Here is a 23,896-nt window from a genome sequence, read left to right on the forward strand (position 1 = left end):
ACTGACAAGGAAATTTACAGCAGTACATATAGGAACTGAAAAGGAAGTCTCAAATTAATAATCTAATCTCCCTTCTCAAGAACCAAGAAAGAAAAATACACCAAAAGCAAGAAATAAGAAGAAAGAGCAGAAATCAATGAAATGGAAAATTGGAAAACAACAGAGAATGAAACAAAGATCTGGATCTTTGGAAAAGATCAATAAAATTAACAAATCTGAATCAAGACTTTCAAAGAAAAAGGAAAGAACTTACTTATACCAGAAATTAAATGGGGACATTGTTATTACAACTGCAGATGTCAAAATGACAAATAATAGTAAATATGAATGAAGAGTTTTATACAGATGAATTTGACAAGTCGGAAAAAATGGATCACTTCCTTGAAAACACACACTAATAATGCTAAACTGATCTTCTGTATATAAAGAGAATCGAAAATGAATCTTGATGTGAATGGAAGGGGAGAGGAAGTGGGAAAAGGGAGGGTTGCGGGTGGGAGGGACGTTATGGCGGGGAAGCCATTGTAATCCATAAGCCGTACTTTGGAAATTTATATTTATTAAATAAAAGTTAAAAAAAAAGGAAAAAAAAAAGAAAAGAAAACACACACTAATAAACTCACTCAATATAAAATAGATCATTTAAATAGACTTGTAAGCACTAAAATATTGAGTTCATTATTTAAAGATTACTAAAAAGGAATTTTCCAAAACTGTGTAAGTTCCCTGAGAAGTCTCCCAAATATGTAATAATTTTTTTTTTATTTTTTATTATTTTTTTGACAGGCAGAGTGGACAGTGAGAGAGAGAGAGAGACAGAGAGAAAGGTCTTCCTTTTGCCATTGGTTCACCCTCCAATGGCCGCCACGGCCGGCGCATCACACTGATCCAAAGCCAGGAGCCAGGTGATTCTCCTGGTCTCCCATGCGGTGCAGGGCCCAAGCACTTGGGCCATCCTCCACTGCACTCCCGGGGCCACAGCAGAGAGCTGGACTGGAAGAGAGGCAACTGGGACAGAATCTGGCGCCCCAACCGGGCCTAGAACCCAGTGTGCCGGTGCCGTAGGCAGAGGATTAGCCTAGTGAGCCACGGCACTGGCCCCAATTCATTTTTATGAAGCTAATATCGCCTGGTACCAAAACTTAACTTCCATACATTAAAAATGAAGAAAAAAGGAAACAAAAATTATAAAACAATTTAGGATAATTAACAGCATAACAAAAACTATAAAACAATATCTCTCATGAATGTGGATAGAAAAATCCTTTGATATGTGAGTACATAGAATTTAGCAATATAGGCCGGTGCCGCGGCTTACTAGGCTAATCCTCTGCCTTGCGGCACCGGCACATCGGGTTCTAGTCCCGGTTGGGGCGCCGGATTCTGTCCAGGTTGCCCCTCTTCCAGGCCAGCTCTCTGCTGTGGCCAGGGAGTGCAGTGGAGGATGGCCCAAGTCCTTGGGCCCTGCACCCCATGGGAGACCAGGGTAAGTACCTGGCTCCTGCCATCGGATCAGCGCGGTGCGCCGGCCACAGTGTGCCGGCCGCAGCGGCCATTGGAGAGTGAACCAACAGCAAAAAGGAAGACCTTTCTCTCTGTCTTTCTCTCTCTCACTGTCCACTCTGCCTGTCAAAAAATTAAAAAAAAAAAAAAGAATTTAGCAATATATAAGAATTTTGCATGACCAAGTGATACTTATTTTAATGGTTAAATACTGGTTCAACATTCAAAAAAATCAATGTGGTAAGCAATATTAATAGCTTATAATAAGAAATACAATTATACTAACCAATGCTGAAAAAGCATTTGACAAAATTCAACATATACTTATGAAAAAAACCCTTAGAAAAATAGGAATAGAAGGAAACTTTCTCAACTAAAGAGTATCTACAAACATCAGCTAACATAATCATCAGTGGTGAAGGACTAAAAGCTTTCCTCCTGAGACCCACACTTCATGGAAAAAAAAATAACTTCAAAAGTTCATGTGCGATGGAATCCCATCTATGTAAATGTTCTTGGACTGACAAGTTATAGAAAACAAGAGCAGGTTAGTAGTTATTAATGTAAGGGAGGGATTATGGGTGGAAGGCAGAGGTTGCAGATTCAGAAGTGCAACCTGCAGGCTCTTTGTGGTGATGCAAATGTTCTGCATTTTGACTGTATCAATGGTGACATTCTGGTTGTGATATCGTCCAATTGTTATGCAAAATGTTACCATTGAGGAAAACTGGGGAAATGGTTTCATGATCTCTCTGTATTATTTTTAATAACTGAATATACATCTACAATGACTCAAAATTAAACAGTTAAATTTTTAAAAGTATTAAATAAGTTCTATATAACCCATTTTCTTCTGTTTAATAGATTTTTGTACAACATAAATCATAATGTCCTAAAATGTACATAATAAATCGACAAAATGTAAAACCTTTGTAAATTGAGAAAGAAGTAAAATTAAATGATAAAGGAAAATTACAAAACATTCATTCAAATAAACCAGAAATGCTCTAAAATCCTAATACGTCAGTGGGCAAATACCTGGACAGAAAATTTACCATAAAGTAAACATATGTGGTAAGTAAATGAACATCATGAGATGTTTAATAACCCTAGCTACAAATCAGTATCTAGCAGAACACTGAACTATGAACCTTCCCACTTCACCCGGAATACCGTTCTCCACATAATTTTCCCTCAGTAACGTAGGGGAATTCCTAACTATTCTCTCTGAATACTTCTGTTAGAGTAATTGACTAGACACTGTACGTCTTGACATCTTGATGTACAGCTTCCTAACTTGTCTTCTTGGCTTTCCTTAGAGTAGCACAGCGATGTTAGTTGAGTACCTTATAACTTCTCCACGTCTCTGTGCTTGGAGAGATCAGTGGAGTCCAGGGAAAGAGACTGTAACACAAACCTTAAAGGTCACAGGTGTTGATAAGAAATGATGTCCTCATGGGACATCCCACTCCCACCCCACAAGCACTGAGTAGGACACTCCAGGGAGCCTTGAAATGGGCGCCACTCTCCAGCACCAGACCAATATGGACAAAGACAAGACCACCTTCTGGTTTTCCAAGAGTTGAATATGCTTCATGCTTCGATTTTTTTTCCTAAGATACACCTCCTTTGGACTGAGGGAGAATTGATTAAGTTTCTCCTTTAAGTCCATGGCAAGCTTGTAAGAGAAGAGTTAGATTTTTGGTCTAAGGTTTGGAGGTGAATAGACCTAGCCTTGACACTAGAACCAGCAATAGCGCAGATGGAGACAGGCATACACTATGGGCCATGAGATACTTGGTTCAAGCCAAGCAACCCTTGGCCACAATCTCTGCTAACATTGCACATGCAAGGGTAGAAGGCTAGACTCAAACACAGGATTTCCAAATTTCTCAGGTCCTGAGCTGGAACATGTGTGGGAGCCCAGGTCCTGGATCACCCACTCTTCCTCCTGCTCTTCCTGCTGTGAGCTCTGTCATACACTGCTAGGGCCCTCATGAACAGGCAGCTGGGTACTCAGGTTATTGTCCTCACAGATACCTCCTTGTCGTTTACCCTTCTCTGGGTCTGAGGATCGACACGTTACTTTTGCGATCTGCTCTTGGGTTTGGTAGTGGGACCTGGTGAAGTGGCGGAGAGGAACAAGAAGTGAAACCCGGAAAGTTCAGGAAAGAGTTCTGAGGACAGGACCCAGAGCATGGTCTACTGGAGACGGGTATTCTGGCCTGTCAGAAAAAGCTCAGAGGGCAGAGAGTAGCTTCAGGAGCTGGGATGCCAACAGTGTTGATGCCAACCTGTTGACTGATTCTTCAACCATTCACAGCAGTTTGATTACTTTCATTCCCACCCACTCATATAAAATGGCTTTAATGAGTCACCTGCAGAGCCAGTCTTTATCTTCAATGTCTAAGTATTCACAGGGAAGCAGAGACAGGTTAGGAGGATCTCCCCAGTGCTCCCTTTTCAGGCTCAGGTGGAGGAGGGGGAGGTCAGAGGGTCAGAGGTGGATGGTCTCTCAGCTCTTGCTCACTGTTACAATAGGCTGGGGCCCCCAGTACTGCTGAGATGGTCACCAAGACCCTTGCCTCCATTACTGTCCTTTCTCTTTCATAAAAGTATTTAGGCAGCACAATTGAATGCATTAGAATTAACTTTGCTCCTTTAAGCTTTAGTTACCACAAAATGTACTTTTTTTTTTTTTTGACAGGCAGAGTGGACAGTGAGAGAGAGAGACAGAGAAAAAGGTCTTCCTTTGCCGTTGGTTCACCCTCCAATGGCCGCCGCGGCCGGTGCACCACGCTGATCCGATGGCAGGAGCCAGGAGCCAGGTGCTTTTCCTGGTCTCCCATGGGGTGCAGGGCCCAAGCACTTGGGCCATCCTCCACTGCACTCCCTGGCCACAGCAGAGAGCTGGCCTGGAAGAGGGGCAACCGGGACAGAATCCGGCGCCCCGACCGGGACTAGAACCCGGTGTGCCGGCGCCGCTAAGTGGAGGATTAGCCTGGTGAGCCGTGGCGCCGGCACAAAATGTACTTTCACACATGCCATTTCATCTCACTCTGATAAAATAGGTTACATTCAAGAGTGACTTTCTGATTCCTCATTTTCAGTTCAGTAACTATGAACAACTTCAAATATGCATTGTGTAAATATATACTGAATATCTTTTATGCATCAGGTACAGTGTTTCATGCTAAGAATAAAAAAGCATGAAAATTTAAAAAATCATTAATTTTAATAAGTAGCTTAGTGGAAACATACAGAAGTATAAAACACAGAATGTATGTGTATAGTGACACAGAACTAGTAGGTATAATTTAGATCTTTGCTCAAGTAAAGATCACTTTCTTAAAAATCCTTTTCCAACTACTCTATTAAAATAGCAATCATTCTGGAGCTGGCGTTGTGGCTTAGTTAAGCCACCACCTGCAGCTGGCATCCCATATGAACACCTATTCAGGTCCCAGCTGCTCCATTTCTGATCCAGCTCCCTGCTAGAACATTCAGGAAAGCAACAGAAGATGGCCTGAGTGTTTGAGCCCTTGCCACCCATGTGGGAGACCCAGATGGAGTTTTAGGCTCCTGGCTTTGGCTTAGCTCAGTCCTGCCTATTGGCTTAGCTCAGTCCTGCCTATTGTGGCCATTTGGGGGCTGAGCCAGTGGACAGAAGATCTCTCTCTGTGTCTCCTTCTCTCTTTGCAACTCTGCCTTTCAAATAATAAATAAATCTTAAAAATACTTAAAATAGCAATAATTCTACTCCAACATTCATTACCTACTCACTTGTATTTTCTCAAATGTACACATACATGCACACAGATATAATCAGCTTACATATTTTTCTGTCTTTTCATATGTAAGCTCTATGGGGATAAGAGACTATTGCCTTCTATTATAATGGTTTTTACTTTTTTTTGAAACTAAAATAGCACCTGGCACAGTAGTTGCTTGTTGAATGAATGAATAAATGATATAGTAAGGAAAAGATTTTCTGAGAAGGAAACATTTAAGATTATACCAACAATAGAGCCTCTTGTGCAAGGGATGTGGGAAAAGGAGACTTTCCAGGTATAACACAGTAGGTACAAAGACCTTGAAGCAGGAAAGAGGGTGACATAAAAGGACCTTGTAGCCCATGTGCTGGAAGTATGTGCTGGGCAGCAGCTAGAGCTAAGATTGGAGACATGGACAGGGAAAGGGTCTTCTGTTTTATAGACCAAGGTATCGGTCGTATTTCATTCTCAAATACACTGGCAAAAGATATAAGCAAGGCAGGAATACAACAATCTGATTTGGGATTAAAATTGATCACTTGCTTTCATGTGTAAAACAACCATTGAATAATAATACAAGTGTGCCTAGAGACCAGTTATATGACTATAACTACAACAGTAATAAAAACATAGTATTTATTGGGCACTTAGTCTTATCACTCATGTAAATCCTTTACATATTGTTTCACTTAAATAAAAAATTAGTTTAATTGATGAATTCTCAATATTTTTGTAAATTATTTTCCTTGGGCTTCATTTTCCATATTGTAGTTTACATGAGCATATGTACAGCCAATTGTTTCCCCATTATTTTAAGGCTACTGTGTTAACATTTAATGGGGCTCCAAAGAGAGCATTATGATTCCAAGGTCTTCCATGCAGGTGGCTCAGACACAAGTGTTTGCGCCATTAGCTGCTGCCTCTCAGGATGTGCATCAGCAGGAAGCTGGAATCAGCAGTGGAGGTTGGACTCAAACCAAGCGCTCAAGGTGGGATGTGGGCAATAACCAGTGCACCAAATTTCTGCCCCAGTCTTTTTCTTGTTAAAAATTTGAGAAATGTTCCCATAGATACTTAAGAACTACAGTGGATTCTTAAACACTTGCAAGTGGTGTTGGGAGGTGAAAAGTGATAACAGCAAAGTGTGGGATAATCTCAGGGAATCTTCTAAAATGGAATTAAGCTGGGAAAAGGGTAGGGGAACATAGCTGTCAGGTGAGGAAGTGAGACTAGCATGAATAAAGTAGGAAATAGGCAAAGAAGAGAAACTCAAGAAAATGCAAAAAAATAAAACAGAAAGAATTTATAACTGATTGAATATGTGAGAAGCATGACAAGCAGAAATGTATGATGTCTGCAAGGTTTTGAGAAGGAGGGATGTGGTGAACACTGTTGATGCCCTGTCTGGATCTCCTCTCTGTGCTCACAGAACCCATCTCCCAACTGCTGAGAATATCATCTGCTAAAATCACAGCTACACGTCTGTCTGCCGCAGTGTCCTCAAGGATGCCCTCAGAGAGATTCACCAGGGAGATTATGCTTCGCCTGCAGGGACAGCTGTCAGCCACTGACCTACAGATGTGTTTCAGGCAATGTCTCAAGGTGAGACAACTCTGAGAAGCCGTTCTTGCTCCCTGTGGGACCCACTGAGGCTAGACTTCAACTGAAACCACATCTTAGCATTGTTTCTGCATGGGTCTTATCTGCATCCTACACTTCCTTCCAGATTTCTCCTGAGAGAACTTCCTCAATAAATCATTTAGACAAGAATCTCCTTCTAGGTTCTGCTTCCATGGACACTGACCTAAGATAGAAGAGTAAGGAATGATTGGCGAAACTGGCGGAAAAGGGAGAGCAAGAGGGGGATGTTAATTTGGGCTTGATAGAGACCATCAATCTTTCCCTAACATGATCTGAGTTCTCTTGGAGTGCCCTTCACACAGGAAATGCAGGATCACAGCTGAAGGTGGAAATCAAGAGAAAATGAAGAAGTAGGCATATCTCAAGGACACTTGATTTCATTTGACTTTTCGCTATCTGTTCCTGAACTAGAGAGCCAAATACCCATTGAATTAGCCTGAAGCACATTTTATTGAATGATCTAAATTTCAAAATCTAAGTACTTTTCAAGTAGAGAATGGAGACCCCGTGAGCACCTAGGGATCAGCAAAACACCCCAAACGATTTTTCAAGTGCTTCATTTTTGGCAAAACTTGATTTAACTCATTTTGCAAGTGCTCTTCCCTTCAGTTTTTAGACCCTGGGGCATTTCAAAGGAAATTTAATCCATATGTTTCTTATTCATTTACATTTTAAGTCATAAAAATGTTATTTTTATAAGAGCTGTTTGATATCCAAGAAACTTTCTGAGCCTTTTTTTTTAAATCTCTTTAAAGTCCTGGTTGGAGCCAAGGAGTAGACATGGTGTGTGATGCACCACACGAAAATGTAATCCAGACAGACTCAACCATAGACTGACCTCAGAACAAGGCTTGCCACATTCAGCCAAAAAAATTATGGCAACAAAATGATCAAGAAAGTTGGTCCAGACGCCAGAGAATCCTTGAGAAACACAAGAGAAGCCAACAGCAAATGATAGCAAAGATTAAAGTGAGATTCATCAGTGTATTATTGACGTGTCTGAGTCTGGGAGCACTAGACTGTCATATATTAGCACATGCTCTAACCGGCCAGATGATTGGACTTTCAACTATCACAGCAAGCTGTCAGTCCTGGCTGCGCCCAGGAAGGTCTGCACGCTTGTACAGGTCAGGTCCCATATTACCACCCAAAGACTGTACATAGACAGCTATGCCTTTTCTCAGCATTCTACATAACACCCCCCCCCCCAAAAAAAAACAAGAGCTTTAAGTAATTTATTGCACATTCTTATTACAGAGAACCAAGTATAGATTATGATGATGACTTAAAGAGATACTTAATGATGCACAAAAATGTTCACAATGCATTGTCAAATGAGAAATACAGTGGCAAACCTGTACATGGACATTAAGATCACATTTTTTGTTAAAAAAGGAATATAAAAATATGTTTATATATGCACACTAAAATATTAAACAGTAATTATATTCAGCTGGTAGGATTGGGGTGTTTCTCTTTTGTTTGCTTGGTGATGTTTTCTAACTTTTCTACATTGTGGACTTTGTAATTCAAAAAGACAAGTTTTCTTTGTTTTAAAGCTATTGTACAGTGTAGGATCCCTATGATATTATAAAACAGGCATACCCTTCTTTTTCTCCTCCTTTCTTATGCTTGGAAACAATAGTGCATGGGTCCAAGCCGGAGGGGGTGCTAAAGCAAGCACCAGATGATCACATCGTCTGTGAGTTGATGGAATGCAAGTGTGTGTCTGGAGTGGCTGAATCTGTGGTGACCATACTTCAGAACCCCAAATTGGTCACACGATCTAAAACACGGGAGGAATGCAGCAGGAGAGGTTACTTAAAGTCGGAACCATTCTCCAAATTCTAGGACATACGGTTGTGCTGGTTGTGGGGTACCTGACTTCAGAAAGGCAGGGCAGTTCTAAAAGGCAATCTCAGGAGTACTCTCTGCAGAACGAAATAATGGCGAAAACTTTAGAAAGCTGTGGCTGCTGGTGCTGAGCATCCACCAAAGAAGAACTCCGGATTCTCCCTCGTGTGCGTGTAGACAGCACTTTAAGTCCACAGGACTGTTATTTTCACATCTGTTGGCATCTAGTCAGTCACTGTTTGAAGTACTGCCTGCACAAAATGTGCATGACTGCCAATATTAATTATCTCCACAATTCTCCTGAAACCTGTGATATAAAAGCTTTCCCCTGAAGAGCCACTGTCCCTCGTATCATTGGCACCCCGTTTCCTCTCCACATTTCTGCCATCCCCAGCAACCCAGGGTTGGTTCCAAGTAGCAACCATGTTCCTTTCTGTTCAGCTGGGCTCATTAGCTCTTCTTTGATCATAACAACAGAGTAAAGCAAAACAGAAACACCCTTTTCTGAGCCCCTATTAGTGTAGAAAAATAAGATAAATAATCCTTAATATGACCTTCTTAAAAGCAATTCCAATCAAAAAGGAACAAGGTAATTGAGGAATTCAGTTAATTATCATATAAAATCAAGTTACTTCAAAACCCTGGAAAAACTTCCTGCTTTAACATTTTGTGATGATTCTACTTAAATATATTGTATTCTCACCTTCTGGAATGACTGAATCCATCAGAAGTAGGCATTAACTTTAAAAGTTCAAAAACGATGAAAAGTTAAACCAGTCATGATTAATCATTGTCTTTTGCCAAATGCTTTCTCCTTAACTCACAAGAATATGAACTCTAAGTCGCACATCCTATGGGATAATTCCCAAATACTGGCAAATCTCTTCCAATGGACATCATTTTCTTCTAAAATCTACCAGAACTCTCATTATGGATAAATGTCACAAAGAGACAATGTCCATTTCACATCAGACATATATAAATGAACCTCAAATACACTTTTCCCATAACAAAAGGTATGTTTTACTGATCCTTTGATCTGAGAAAAGGTGTTGGGGCATAAAAGAGGGGGCGGGGAGCAAAGAGGAAAAGAAAGAGGAGGAGGAAAAGGAGGAAGGACGAATGGAGGGAGGGAGGAAGATGGAGACTGATCTGGTCTTTGTTATGTTTATTCTTTAGTGTTGCAATGTGGTCATTCTGCCAAGCACTCTTGATTCAAATATCATCAAAGAGTGGCACCCAATGTGAGACAATATGTGAAATTTTGTTACAGCTGTGTGTGTCTAATAAATAATTATCTCATCCTGTTAACCCATTATTCATTCATCACTCAACAACTAACTTGAGAACACACTGCAAGCCTGTCCGCAGGCTAGGCACTGAGAACACAGGAATGAGGCAAGAGAATCAGTATTCTTTCAGGTGGACAAACAAATCAATGAAAAGAAAGTTCAGAGCAAGCAGTGCAAAATGAAGAAGGCTAAGTACGGTATATGAAAGAGAAGGTAACTTTCTCAGATATTTGGCACTTGAAATGAGTTTTTAAGACTGATGGGAGTTAGTGAGCTCAAGGCCAGAATGTGAATGCAGAGACTGACTAGATGGGTGGACGCAGGAAGGGTATGAACCAGTATTTTTGGTCAGTGAGCATCATGTCACTCCCTGTCAGGGCTGGTGGGCTTATTGGCTCACGCACCTGAAGAAAACATAAATCATGACTGATTGATTATTAGATTTATATTTGTATTTAAAAACAACTAATTAAAATGTATTTGTAATTTTAAAAAGTCCCTACATTTTTTTATTATGATTTATTTGAGAGGCAGAGAGACAAAGACAGACAGACAGATAAAAGAGGAGAAAGAGAGTTCTTAACCATCAGCCCATTCCCTAAATGCCCACAGTGACCCTGGGTGGACAGGAGACAGAAACTCAATCCAGGTTTCCTGTGTGGGTAACAGAGTCCAAGCACTTGAGCCATCACTGCTGGCTCTGAGGTGCGCACCATCAGAAAGATGTATTCAGGAGTGAGTCAGGAATCAAATCCAGGTAATCCTATATGGGATGTAGGCATCCTAATTATCAGGCAAAATGCTCACCACAGTGTCTTTAACTCTTAGAGGATAATATTTTTTTCATCAGGGGCCCAGTGACATTTTTTCTATTGCTGCCACTGAATTGTCTAAAACCAAGCTCATATTCTTTTCTGTAGGTATAATGAGACATTGTTTGATGTTTGAGGATACTATACTATGTTTTTAAGGTTATGTATTTTATTTGTTATGTGGAGTTGTAGAGAGAAAGAGAGAGAGATCTTTCATCTGCAGATTCACTCCCCAAATGTCTGCAATGGCCTGGTCTGAGCCAGGTAGAAGCCAGAAGCCAAGAACTCCATTTTGGTCCCCCACATAGGTGCAGGGACTCAGGGACTTGGACCATCTTTTGCTTCTTTCCCAGGCACATTAGCAGGGACTGGATCAGAAGTGGAGCAGCTGGGACTCGAACTGGCACCCATATGGGATGCCAGCATTGCAGGCAGCAGCTCAACCCACTGCACCACAACGTCAGCCCCTGTGCTATTTTTTAAAATGGAATATTATGTGTTAGAACAAGCATGGGTTTAAGTTCATATCCCAGCTTCCCCACATAATAGTTGTATAACTGAGTATATTAATTTCTCTGGGACTTAGTTTCCCTATCTGGTTTAATACTGACAAAATTCCTTTCCTGTTGAATAGGGCTATTGGGAGAATCTAAATAGTGTATATGGAGGTCCTAACATAGGATCTGGCACTCAGTGCATGTGAATTCTCTTCTCTTTTTCTTTTCTTGGGGGTGGAAGTCTGAGATCACTCCAGCTTACCATCTTGGAAGACCTGCTCATGTTCTGGCATCACTGACACTTGCCAAGTTGGCCTCATGTAAGTTAGCCACACCTGACTCATGTCTGATCGTGTTCCTTTTCATCAGCTTGGGAAAAAAGCAACTTACAGTTATGGATTTTGGATGCCAGTAGAGAGCGAGTGCTCAGCATTTCATTTACACAATGGAAAGACACCTGCAATGTAGTTTGGAGAACAGAATAGAACTGTTTTGAAAAAATATCCCCCATGGTAGCAAAGACACTTACAGTTAATGAGCTAATAAATATTGTCAAGTGACCCTTCTATTGCCAAATATTAAGTTGTAAAGGGGAGGGGGAAGGGAACAGATTAGAACCGCATATTTGTACAGAGTTCAAATTCTGGGGTGCTTCTGGCTAACAGTCATTACATGCGACCGTATTTTAGGCTTGGCAGTCCACTAATTCCCCTTGTTGCTTAGTGCTGGGTGTTCCCTAACGCGGGTTCTTCTCTCTGATGGGCTAGTGTCTGGCGGAAAGCACAAGTTCTTTTCTGAATGGTAATGGCCTTTTGCAGGTTTGCTTTCCCTGCTACTGCCAGCTCAGAGAGTGAGCCCTGATCTTCCCTGTTACAAAGTTGGCTTCTTTCAGGCTCATTTCTTTCCAGAGACTGTTACTAGTGCTTGTTCTCAACATTTGTTCAAAAATTCATGAATTTGGAACTTAACAACCCTGATACTTTTTCCAAATACTTAGATTTTTTTAGTCATGAATTTTCATTTTATTTATTTTTTACTTCAACAAGTACCCAAGTCCCAAATCTAGAACTTATCATTGGCTTCTGTTTTTCCCCTAACACCTACAGTTAGCCAATTGGCAACTCCTATTAAATTTATTTCTAAGGATGGCATTGTGACTTAGCAGGTAAAGCTGCCACTTACAATGCTGGCTTCCCACATGGGTGCCAGTTCAAGACCTGGCTGCTCCACTTCCAATCCAGATCTCTGCTAATGCATCTGAAGAAACAGCATAAGATGGCCCAAGTGTTTGGAACCCTGCACCTACGTGGAGACCCAGAAGAAGCCCCTGGCTCCTGGCTTCCCTGACTGTTGCAGCCAGTTAGGGGAATGAACCAGCAGATGGGAGCTTGCTCTTTCTCTCTGTCTGTCTCTCTCTGTCTCTTCCTCTCTCTCTGTAACTCTGCCTTTCAAATAAGTAAATAAATCTTCAAAAAATATTTCTAACACCCTTTTCTCTCACCTGGCCTGATTAGTGCAGTTACCCAAGTCTTCTTTCTTCCGTTCTTCTCCTGCGTGGTTCATTTTCCACCCCACAGCTAACCATAAGCATAAAGAATAATTCATATCATATCTTCCAAACATTTTGTATTACACAGAGGACAAAACCCAAGCATCTCATACTGGCTTTACAAAGTCCCACATGATCCGGCGGCTGACTTGCATTGCCCCCCTCCCTCATTCCTGGCCCTAAAACTTCCTTCTGTACCTCACACCTGTCAGGTGCCTTCTTGCCTCAGAACCTCTGCACTTGCCATGCCCTGTGCTTCACGTCCCTGCTTCTTGATCTTTGCATATCTGCTTCCTCGTGACATTCAATCATCAGATGCAAAACGCCTTCTCCCAGAGAGGTCATTCCCAACCAACTCTTGAAATTGCCCATTTAGTCTCTCACTGCATCACTTGTTTTCAGTTCTTTGCTCAGTTCATTACTTTTTATTTTCTTTTTTGTAATTTTTCCCTGTCTTTTTATTTTTATATTCCTTTCACCTGGAACAATTCCTGCCACAAAATATGGGCTTGTGAATTAAATGAATGAATAATGGCCCTTGCTTCTAATGTGAGGCTCAATGATATTCCCCAACTCCCTCCTCTGTTAACTTTTTGGTGAAATTCTTTGATGTCTGGCAGTCAGAAACTTGGACATGATCTAGAGTTTCTGTCTGAATGTGGTCCTGTTTGAGTGTTGAGAACAATACCGTACCTTCTCCTGGAGGGCTTGGTGACAGGGCTGACACAGGAGGCGGCCATATGGTACATTGGTATGCACCTGCCGTGAGAACATGGTTTATAGCACTCATTGGAATAAACAGGAAAATTATGGAAAGAGACTGACTACAGAGGACCTGACATTTTGTCTCAGAGCCCAGAGAGAAAGAGGGCAGAACTGTTGAAAAAGTACACGCATATATTAATTGACATATCACACACCACCCCTGAGTAATACTAATTTGAGAGGAAGGGAGAAAATCTTCCAACATTTTTCATAGCTGAATATTAAGCACTCTTGTTTCATTATGCAAAGTGATCCAAATTATCATGGTGTGCATTCATCTAAAATCTATGTGTGTGATGCAGACATGTGAATACTGGATGTTAAACTCACAGCCAAAGTAGAAAAGACAAACAAGTGTACCTCTTATTCGTGGTTCTGTTTACACTTCTTTCTTCTAGGCAACTTAGTTTTGAATTTTGATACACATATCCTTGTGAGGAGCTATCAGCACATTACCAAGTTGACTCAATCTAATGATCTGGTTTTGAAGCATAGCATGTCAAGTGAAGAGAACAATAAAATATTTCAGTCCTTCTTTAAAAAAACACACACACAGAACAGGATTCCAGAGAAGTGACATCATTTCCTCCAAGTTTTATGAAGTCCAAAGCAGAGACAAAGTAGAACACGTGTTATACGAATGTAAACAAACTTTAATTTTCACTCATTGACATATGCAAAGTGAAACTGTAAGTCCAAGCTATAATTTTGGAATTATAGACATCCAAGTCTATTGTTGGCAGCATTTTTTTCTCTACCTTAGGTAGAGAAATGAACTGAACTGATGTCAGTTCATTCTGTGATAGCATACATACATACATCAGATACTTGTATTTGGCCTTTTTTCACTGACTTTGATTTTGGTTGGTAGTTAGTAAATTGCAGTATGACTCAAATCATGTTTTTTCTTCCCTGACTTGGATTCTCAGAGAAAGAGTTAATATAAAGTCATTACAACACTTTTTACCCCTAAACGCCACATGCAGAAATGTCTTCGTGTGAAACTTTTCCAGGACCCACTCAAAAGTTACAAATGGAAAAATACTTAAGTGGGTGTACTTCCCACCCACCTTTCTTGTAGCTCAGTTCTCTAAGGAACACTGACATTATTTACAAATGTTATGAGCTATCAAGAGGATACAAAAATGCTGAGTTTCTTAGAGGCATCTTTGTTACACAGAAGGCTGGGAAGATCAAAAGCCAAAGACAAAGTAATTTTTTGAATATTACTAAGGCATTAGAGAAATGTAATTGTGTAGTCTAATTTTAAGAGTTATAAATGTCCAATAATTGCTGCTTTGAAAAGGCAGGAGAAAGGAAAAAAAATTTGGAATGTTTAAAGAATCTTCTTCAGGGGTGACAGTTGTGGCACAGTCTGCAACGCTGGCATCCCACATCATACCTCCAATTCAAGTCCCAGCTGCTTTGCTTCCAATCTAGATCCCTGCTAATGTGCCTGGGAAAGCAGCAGATGATGGCCCAAGTGCTAGGGTCCCGGTGACCCATGTGGGGGACCCAGACGGAGTTTCTGGTTTCTGGCTCCAGCCTGACCAGACCTGACTGTTGTGGCCATTTGGGAAGTGACCCAGCAGATGGAAGATCCCTCCCTCTCTGTCCTTCCTTCTCTGTCACTCTGCCTTTCAAAAAAAGACAAATCTTTAAAAATAAATAAAATAAAATAAAATAAAAGAGCCACATGCCCCAAGACAAGTAATGCTTAGATAGCTCATGAGAATGAAAAGTGAAGGGAAGAGATCAATTCTTGGCAGACCACCAGAGGGAAGTTGGGAGGGTCTAGGTGCGTGTGCACATGGCACTCTTTGCCCATGGTCTGGGGACTTTCCTGCAGGTGGAAAGGTCAGAGACAAGTCCCATTGTGTAGCCTAGGGAACAGGCCTGCAGCACCAACCACAGGGATCAGTTCTTGAAGCTGAAGTGATGATGGTCTTTGTTTTCCAGAAACTGGGTGCGAATATTGCCCACTCTTGGTGGCAATGCCAAATTTTTACTTCTGGAAGCATCTTAGGTATAATCCTGAGCATGTGTTTATTTGAGTATCCTTGGAGCACTGATACCAAGTAGGCAGACTAAGGCACTTGTCACATGCACAGAACGCACTCCATGTCTAAGTCAGCCAGACCCACACTCTTAGCCTAACTTTACTATAGCTCTTTTTTTTTTTCTAAGAACCACCTTAGCTATGGGGAACAAGGAATACCTTTTGATAGGCTGCATGTATCCAAAGGCAGGAATCCAGATGTGCAACCAAAATGCCCCCATCTGCTCAGGCCCCTGTCATACTCTGTGCCACCAGAAAGGCAGACCCAGCCACCTGCCTCCCAGCTGCACAGCTGCGCCGTGGACAGCCACGTGGAGTTGTATCTCATGGATCCTATTTGCAATCATTGTATAGGCTTTTATTTCTTGAAAATCCCTCACTACTCAACAGACTTTGAAACACATGCCAGATTCTCATATGCCAAATTAGTAACCTTCCTTCCCCAGATGCCAAGTTCAGAAGGTGTTTAGGAGGAGAATTAAAGTAGTTTGACTTGAAAAGTAGGAGGAGTCAGCTCTTCACAGAAAACTAACATGAGTAGACAGATCCACTCATATTCCAACTGAAGCATTATTTTTCTCTGTTCTGCTGAGTATTTGACCACATGCAAACTGGAAAACCACTAGAAATCTTGTTAGGATACTTTAGAAGTCAGTTTTTTTAAGGTCCACTCACTTCACTACAAGATTACAGGGAGCATGATGAGTGCCAAGTGTTGTGCTTTGTGCTGGCAATAAGACAAATTACTTTAGGAAAGTCAAGGTCAAATGAACAAGATTGGAAATCAATTATGATAGGGGCCAGCACGGTGGCGTCATGGATAAAGCTGCCTCCTGCAGTGCCGGCATCCCATTTGGGCGCCAGTTCGAGTCTTGGCTGCTCCACTTCTGATTCCACCTCCTTGCTAATGCACCTGGGAAAGCAGTGGAAGAAGGTCCAAGTCTTTGGGCCCCTGCATCCACATGGGAGACCCAGAGGAAGCGCCAGGCTCCTGGCTTCAGATCAGCCCTGTTCCAGTCATTGTGGCCATTTGAGGAGTGAACCAGCAATAGAAGACCTCTCTCTTTTTCTGCCTCTCTGTAACTCAGCATTTCAAATAAATGAATAAATCTTTAAAAAATCAACTATGATAATACACAGTGACACATGTATTGCTAAGTATATATACAAAGACAATTCACATGAAGGCAGTGTGGAAGGCTACAGAAAGGACATGGCATTAGAGTGGAGTCTTGTAAGATACAGCAAAGTGGAACACTTGGAAAAGAGACATATTACAGAAAGGAGTGGTGTGAATACAGGCCCTGGACCACACACAGGTGTGAAAGGTGTGCACAGCACACACTGGCTGAGTCAGCCTTGGGCAAACATGAAGATGTGCCTTTGAAGAGTGAGGCACCATATTCCCCAGCTTCATGTGGGTACTGCGAACAGCAGTCAGATGTGGTCCCAGCTTTGCAGGGCTCACCTGTGCCGGTGAGGATCTACACCTGCATCCAGGTTCAACTCCTATCCTGGGTTGGAGCATCCCCCACAGAAGGAAACTCAAGCCCTGCAGGACAGGGATTTACAAGGAGAAGAACAGGAAGCCAAGGAAGCCCTGGGCACAATCTCCAAGTCAGCACACTGTGGCACGGTTGGCCCTTCCTGGTCCCTTTCATTGGCTTCCCTGGGGGTTCCTTCTGTCCTCTCACCTGCTTCTCAGCAGCCTCCCTCGCCCACACACAAGATCACCTGCAGCACTCCAAACCCCACAGCCAGCTTTACCCCAGATCATTTTCCCAGAAACGACCCTGATTCCAAACCTGTGCTCTTTCCCCCCAAATCATTGAAGTCAGTAGTTCCCAGTAAAGTGAGAGGGATTAACATTCTCTAAAATTGTCCTGGATACTCATGGTTGATTTCCTTTAATTGCACTGTTTAAATCAATTATATGGGGTGTTTCTGGCAGTTTGGAGGGGATGCTCTAGACTGGGGACTTGTTCGAGTACTCCTTAAACTCAACAACCAGAACACAGGCTGCACCACCCATGAGGAAAGCTGGCCTTGGGAACCATGGGAGGAAGAGCCCTTCCTGGGTTTGGGCTTTCTGACTCCCTGTCTCTCCTGCCACAAGAGGAGACAGCCTCTGCTGTTCTGCTGTCTCTTGATTCTCTTCCCCTGGTTTGTGATGAGCTGTCAGGGGCTCATGTGTCTCCATGAAGGGTGAGCAAGGCCTGTTTAAAAAGAGCAGAGAAGTGGGCTGCCCAGAAGCAAGACAAATGTGTCTTGGGTACCCAGGGCTTCCCAGACTAGTTCCCAAACACTGGAACCAGCACCTCCAGCCTAGGGCTGCTGGTGCCCAGCTACATCAATCAAAGGAGCCTCCAAGCCCTCCTTCACCCCCACCCACTTTGCTCAGTCTGCTTGCTCCTTCCTACAGGTGATAAGGCATTCCATAGATGTCCTGGGGGATTCGGCACAGATTCTAGCATCTCCTCTCCTAGCCTCAGCTCCTACCCAATTTCTTGCTTCCTGTAGATTTTCCATCAGGACTCCGAAGGAGGCCTTGGACCCACAGGGCTTTGTCAGTGGTGTGCTGAATCCTGTGTCTTCTTCTGGGACACAGTCCCGAAAAAGCCATCTCTGGCTCAAATCCCACTGGAGCTGGGCCTCCCCTGGGTGCAGAGTTTATCTCCTGGGAGCTACAGCACCAGAACCCCCTCAAAGCCTCGGGTTAGATATGACTGAGGAGGTCCACACCCTGGCTGGCTGTCCCTGTGCAATTGCCTTGGGAGCCATCCCTCCTGCAGCCTCACCACCAGCGTCTTGCCAAACTGGAAGAAGCTCTGTGTTTCTCCAGTTTCGGGGAAAAGAGACAAACGTAATCCCACAGGGTGACGGGAATCTTATCAGCCGAAGAGAACTCAAGGAAACCTCAGCTGTTTTGCAGGCTCATTTGTTTATTTTCTGTGCGGTCACCCTGATAGCCCCCACTGGGCTCACTCCCCTTCCCCTGTAAACAACTGGCTCTAATTAAACTTTTTCTGTTGGAGAAAGGTATATAACCTTGGAGAGTGCATAAAAAATAGCCTCACTCAGAAGACTTCAAAAAGTGCGCAGTCCCTTGGTCAGGCCCTCAACAAGGTTAATTTATGTCGTCGCTATCTTCCTCTGAAGGACTCTGGTTACTTCACATCTGTTCTCTGTCTAATCTTTGTATGAACATTGTGGTGGTCTTGGCAGCTCCACGCATCTAGTGGTCTCTTAACTGTTTCCTGCCCAAAGCGTCCAGGCTCTCAGATTTGATTTTCTCTCTCCCCCTGTGCCCTCATAAAAGCTTTCAATTTCCTCTTAGGTGGTGTCCTGGCTGATTCATGCTCTTGGACTCCAGCATGGTGGGGGGACCGTCCTGCTTCCCAGATGCAGAGACTTCAAGTGGAACCTGGGAATTCCTGCAGGAAGATTATTCTTTCCCTTCCAAACTGGAGAGAAGAGATGGCACTGCAGTGGGGTGGGTGTGATGCACAGAAACGGGTACAGCAGACAACATGCTTTTCAGTATGAGCGGTAGCTAGAATTTTAGAGAATTAAACAGAATAAAGCTCTCACAGTGTGTTATATTACGAAGGGCACTCTTTTGTAAAACGTCTATTGAAATGTGTGTGTGTATGTGTGTGCATGTGTGTCACTTGGTCATAATTTAAAATGATGTTCTTTCCAAGGAGCAGTCAAAATAGTTTGAAACCATTGTTCTGGCACATTTGGAGCTGAATATGCAGCTCTACTCTATGTGGTTTTCTGTTCTTCCCAAAGGACATGTTCTAAGGCCCCAGTGAATGCCTGAAACTGTGGATACTACTCTATAGACCATATTTTTCCTATACATATGTCCCATGACAAAGTATAATTAGTAAACTGGTGATAATCAGATATTAATTATAATAATAAAATAGAACATTTACAACAATATACTATAATACATTATTTAAGTCATTTTATTTATTTCTGGAATTTTCCACCTAATAATTTTGAACCAAGGCCAACCCTAGATAATTGAAACCATAGAAAATAAAACCACACGTGAGGGGAGATCACTGTCCCATTTCTCACCAGTGTGACTGTGAGCGAATCCATTAGCTTCTCTGAGTTCCTGTTTTCTCATCTGGGATAATAGGGATAATATGTGCCTGCCCTCAGCACATAATGCTGTTGAGAGGACGCCAAGATGCTAATGTGTGTGTCAACTTGATATGAAAGCTCTGCATCAATCTAAAGCTCTTCCAGACCAGAGGTTTCTGCAGAGCATCCTCAAGTAGGGTACTTGGGTTCAAACTTCATTCTAAACCCTCATACATGGCTTCGTTTCTTCAACAATATTTATAAGATAACTTCTATGTCACGGGGACTGTTTTTAAATTTATTTATTTATTAAAAGATAGAGTGAAAGAAAGACAGAGATTTTCCATCTGCTTGTTCGCTCCCCAGATGGTCACAACAGCCAGGTCTGGGCCAGATGGAAGCCATGAGCCAGGAATTCCATCCTTATCTCCTATGTGGGTAGTAGAAGCCCAAGTACTTGACCATCATCCACTGCTTTCCCAAACACATTAGCTGGGAGCTGGATAGGAAGTAGAGCAGCTGGGATTTAAACCTGGTTGCTCAGATGTGGGATGCCAGCATTGCAGACAGTGGCTCAATCCACTGTGCCACAATGCAGATCCCATCAGGGACTATTTTAGTGGCTGGGAATAAACAAAGTTCTTGCCTTCTTGTTATTTGCATTCTAGTGGAGGGAATAAAACAATATATATGTATAAATTATATATATGTACATACAGTGTGTGAAATGATGTTTAGTTCTATAGGGAGTCCTCAGCATAGTCTAGCGCATCTGTTAGCAATTTATCTATGATCCCATGTAGTTTTTCTTTTTTACTTTTAAGCAAGATCTGGTGGCTGAAGATCTTAGAAAATCACTGTATGGTTGTGCTACTTTGGAGTCACGTGCTATGTAAGGTACCCAAAGATTGTTTTGGCAAAGGACACCCTTGGAATGTTCTCCTCTTAAGAGTTTTCTAGGACAATCAATCTTGGTCATCTCTCACTTATGTCATCATCAGTTTTAATAAAAATAAGCTCTAAACTAACAGGAAGGGCTTCTTGTCTAGAAGGGAAGTAAACATGTGGAATTTATTACCTGAATTAGTTGTAAAAGCCAAAATATAAACAATTTCAAGGCAGGTTTAGAGAAATAGTATATGGATAATCGATGTATAATGGCACTAACAATTTTTCAGAGACGTCACACAAGCTGTGACGGGTACCGAGACACTGTGGGTGCTCTTTGCCCCTATGTGTCGTGTCTCCCTATTCATTGTCCTAACGCTCCAGAGCTGGTGCATTAAGACTGAAGACACAGGCCTCAAGCTTTGGTGATGAAGCTGAGCAGCAAAATCTGAATCTGCAAACCACACGAGCGATCTGAGACCACTTTAAGCAGTAGGTCAGCCCATGGACGAGAGATGAGAAACCCGCTCATCCCAGCCTCTAGACAAACAAGTCAGCTGACATTTCTAAGGCCCACTGTCCCCTTTGTAAGTCCCATTAGTCTCAGTAGACTTTGAGGCCCCACTCAGCATTAGAACAACAAAAATAGAGAAAACTTTGATACTAAATTTTGTCATGAAATCTTTACTTTATTTGGGTAGAAACCAGCAGGAAACTGTCACGATGGTTTATGACTGAATAATGCCCCTGTGAATTAACTGTGATCTTAGGTCTGACCTTCAGTCTTACACACTCAGAGAGTTGAATTTGTCAGTGCACTGAAAGTGAAACTGCATCTCAAAGGCAGTTTGCATTAACAAAACTAACAAGAATTTATATGTAAAAGAGAATTATGAATTTTATTACAAATGCAAAGATAGATTTATTCATTCTACAGTCTGGAACAAGGTCAGCAAACTACAGCTTGTGGGGCAGCTTTGCATGATGCCTATTTGTGTAAAGAATTTTACTGGAGCACAGCCATGCCCATTGGTTTATCTGCTGTCTGTGACTTTTTTAATTCGAATTTGTTTATGAGAGAAGCAGAGAAACAGAATGAGAGAGAGAGAGAGAGAGAGAGAGAGAGAGAGTGTGTTCCCATCTCCTAGATCGCTCCTTTGATGCATGTAAGGGCTGGAACTGGGCAAAGCTGGAGCCAGGAGTCAGGAACTTCATCACAGACTCCCACATGAGTGGCAGGGACCCAACTACTTGAGCCATCACCAGGTACCTTGTAGGTTGTGCACTGGTGGGAAGCTGAATTGGGAGTGGAGTGAGGACTGTAGCCTGACACTCTAATACAAAATGTGGGCACCTTAACCTGATGTTTCAACAGTTAAGCCAAAGCTTGCCCCTCTCCTTGAAGGAGTAAATTAAACTAGAGTGGGAAGTTTGCTCGGTGAACCTAGGAGCAGAATGGGTGGCCTACTGAGTGTTACATCAGGGAGTAGTTCTTAGTTAAGAAGGCATAAGATATGGTTGTCTATCACAGGAAGCGACTTGCCAGGGGAGCCATAATCCTAAAATCCACTGGACACATTCATTTCTTTTTCCTATGGGCTGTACTTGACCATTTACTGCCAATATTTGCTTAGCCCTTGTGTTTTGTTATTATGCCTCTGTTGCCAAAAAAAAATCCCCATCAGAACAATACTTCCTTTCTGTGGCATGAACAAAATTGGTCACACTTCCTTCTCCCCTAGAGCCTACCAGAACACTGGGACACATCTGTATGAAATACAGATATAACTCTGAAGCCATGAGTGGTTCTCTTAGATGGTCACAAAGTGTGGCTACTCTCTGCATCACAACAAGTCTCCAAAAATCAGTTAGGGATCTCATCAATGTTATGTTTTAAAATCATCTTTCTCCCTTCATAAAATTGCACCTTGCATCTTTGATCTTTTCTTCACTACACAAGCACACTACCTTTCTCATGGGGAATTTTATCTTTCTGGTATCATCATGCCTTTTAGCTTCTCTTAACTCCTTCTATGTGCTTACAAAGATTTCATGGACAATGAAAGAAGAAAAGGGAAGGGAAGGGAGGGCAGGGGCAGGGGAGAGGGAGGGGAGGGAAGTGGAAGGGAAGGGAGAGGAAAGGAAGTGGAGTAGGAGGAAAGAGGGGAGGGAAGGGCAAGGAGGAGGAAGGGGAGGGGAAAGGAAGGGGGGCTTCTCTATCATATTTCAGTGAGTCATTTGTTGTCTGTTTGAATTTCTACATATCCAAAAGATATGTAGAAATTCTAACCACCAATACTGAAGAATATGATCTTATTTCAAAATAGAGTTGTTAAAAATTTAATTAAGATCAGGTCATTCTGCAGTAGAGAGAAGACAGCCATGTAATGAGAAATGTCAGACAAAGCCATGTGACAATGAAGGCAGAGACTGGAGGGAGGCAGCTGCAAGCAAGGTAATGCCAAAGGTTTCCAGAAAGTACTAGAGGCTAGGTAGAGGCAAAGGAGGATTTCCTTATCTATTTATTTATATATATATATGTATATATATATACATATATATAACTTCTTATCTATTTCTGAGTAAACATATCCCTGCTGTCATCTTTTTTGGTGGGAGTGGTTTATTAAGACATAATTGAAAGGTTAAAATTTAATTTATTTATGATATGCAGTGTCATGTTTCTATGTGTGTGTGTGAATGAGTGTGTGTGTGTGTGTATATACACTAAGAAATGATTAGGTCAACTAATATAACCATCAACTCACAAACTTACTATTTTTGTGGTGAGAATAATTAAAATCTGCTCAACGATTTTACATTATATAAGTCATTATTATTAACTATAGTCACAACACTGTGCCAAAGATCTGCAGAGCTTAGTCATCCTAACTGAAAATTTAATGAGGTATCCTCCACCAACTCCATTTCCCTGCCCTCCAGCCCCTGGAAATCACCATACTACTCTCTACTTCTGTGAATTCAACTTTTTTAAGTTCTTCATTTATGTGATAACATGTGGTATTTGTCTTTTCATGCCTAGCTTATTTTACTTCCCAAAATATCCCCCAAGTTCATCCATATTGTCACAAATGACAGGATTTGCTTGTTCTCTTAAGGCCGAATGCTCTTCAATTGTAATGTGTTTACCATAATTTCTTT

General features: G+C 41.9%; 1 long non-coding RNA gene across 9 annotated transcripts in view; it reads right to left on the reverse strand.

Annotated features, from left to right (window-relative positions):
• The window catches only part of LOC127490274 (uncharacterized), a 137,850-nt gene that overhangs the window by 38,673 nt on the left and 75,281 nt on the right, over window positions 1-23,896 (reverse strand). The window contains exon 9 of one of the 9 annotated variants that reach the window (XR_011386357.1): window positions 2,411-19,298. The exons of the other annotated variants lie outside the window; for them this stretch is intronic. This is a non-coding gene — a long non-coding RNA (uncharacterized lncRNA). Of the gene's footprint in view, window positions 1-2,410; window positions 19,299-23,896 lie in introns of those variants that run through there. 9 annotated transcript variants of the gene reach the window in all.

Source organism: Oryctolagus cuniculus, chromosome 2, assembly GCF_964237555.1.
Source record: "Oryctolagus cuniculus chromosome 2, mOryCun1.1, whole genome shotgun sequence".
Taxonomy (NCBI): domain Eukaryota; kingdom Metazoa; phylum Chordata; class Mammalia; order Lagomorpha; family Leporidae; genus Oryctolagus; species Oryctolagus cuniculus.